Source organism: Sinocyclocheilus rhinocerous, unplaced genomic scaffold, assembly GCF_001515625.1.
Source record: "Sinocyclocheilus rhinocerous isolate Xijiao unplaced genomic scaffold, SAMN03320098_v1.1 scaffold2911, whole genome shotgun sequence".
In the NCBI taxonomy this organism is placed as follows: Eukaryota; Metazoa; Chordata; class Actinopteri; order Cypriniformes; family Cyprinidae; genus Sinocyclocheilus; species Sinocyclocheilus rhinocerous.
The window spans coordinates 17245-18288 of record NW_015644341.1 but is presented as its reverse complement, the minus strand read 5'-3'; the positions used below and the strand labels follow the sequence as shown (position 1 = coordinate 18288).

At 38.4% G+C, this 1044-nt stretch overlaps 1 protein-coding gene across 1 annotated transcript in view; it reads left to right on the top strand.

The window, feature by feature from the left end:
- LOC107758135 (mucin-17-like) overlaps positions 1-1044 on the top strand; it is a 35614-nt gene that overhangs the window by 25888 nt on the left and 8682 nt on the right. The window lies entirely within an intron of this gene.

Here is a 1044-nt window from a genome sequence, read left to right as displayed (position 1 = left end):
GTGTGTGTGTGTGTGTGTGCGTGAGTGAGTGTGTGTGTGTGTGTGTGTGTGTGTGTGTGAGAGAGACGCATGCATGAAGGCAGGTCTGGATTTGTTCAGGCACATGTGTGGGCGCCTCGGCTCTGTGAGTCTCATTATTTTGGGAGACGCTGTAGTTTTGCTGCGTTAAATGTCAGTTTGAGCATCATGAAATGTGAAGCATTAAACACTGACGACCTTCAGGACATTTCTACGCCAAAACTGCAGCTGCGTTCTTAATATCTTCATGGAACATGATCTTTACTTAATATCCTAATGATATCATGATATAAAAAACTACATTACCCATGATGCTGTTCAGAAAACTCCACCAATGAGAGAGTAGCTGTGAGCAAAATGTTAGAAGAGCTGTTTAACTCCGCCCACTTTAATGAAGCACTCACTTTACTGTCAAAATAGTTAAATATTTCTATATATATGTGCAAATTTTTCAATAAACTTGAAATACATAGTTTCTAGAGATAAAATCAACAACAAAAATACTTCTGCAACCAAAAAGTGGGCGGGCACTAACGCATTCTCTTCAGCCAATCATGATGTCCATCAGTTAAATGACAGCTCATCAGTAGAAAAGTGTGCACGCTTAACCCATCCCCCCCCAAAAAAAGTTGCATGCAATTGCTTTCAGTCTGTTAGAACTAACGATCGCACCTGTTCAGGTAAATGTGCATTGTTTCCTGCCACTAACAAGTCATGTGACTCAGAAAAATAGATAATTTTGACCCATACAATGTATTGTTGGCTGTTGCTACAAATATACCTGTGCTGCTTATGACTGCTTTTTGTGCTCCAGGGTCACTAATGTGAACATTCTTGTGATAGTTTTACTTGATATTAGTTCTAAACAGTGTTGGGGAAAGTTACTTTTAAAAGTAATGCATTACAATATTGCGTTACTCCATAAAAAAGTAACTAATTACGTTACTTAGTTACCTTTTATGGAAAGTAATGCGTTACGTTACTTTAGCGTTACTTTTTAAATCTGGACAGGGCTTGCTTGTTTGT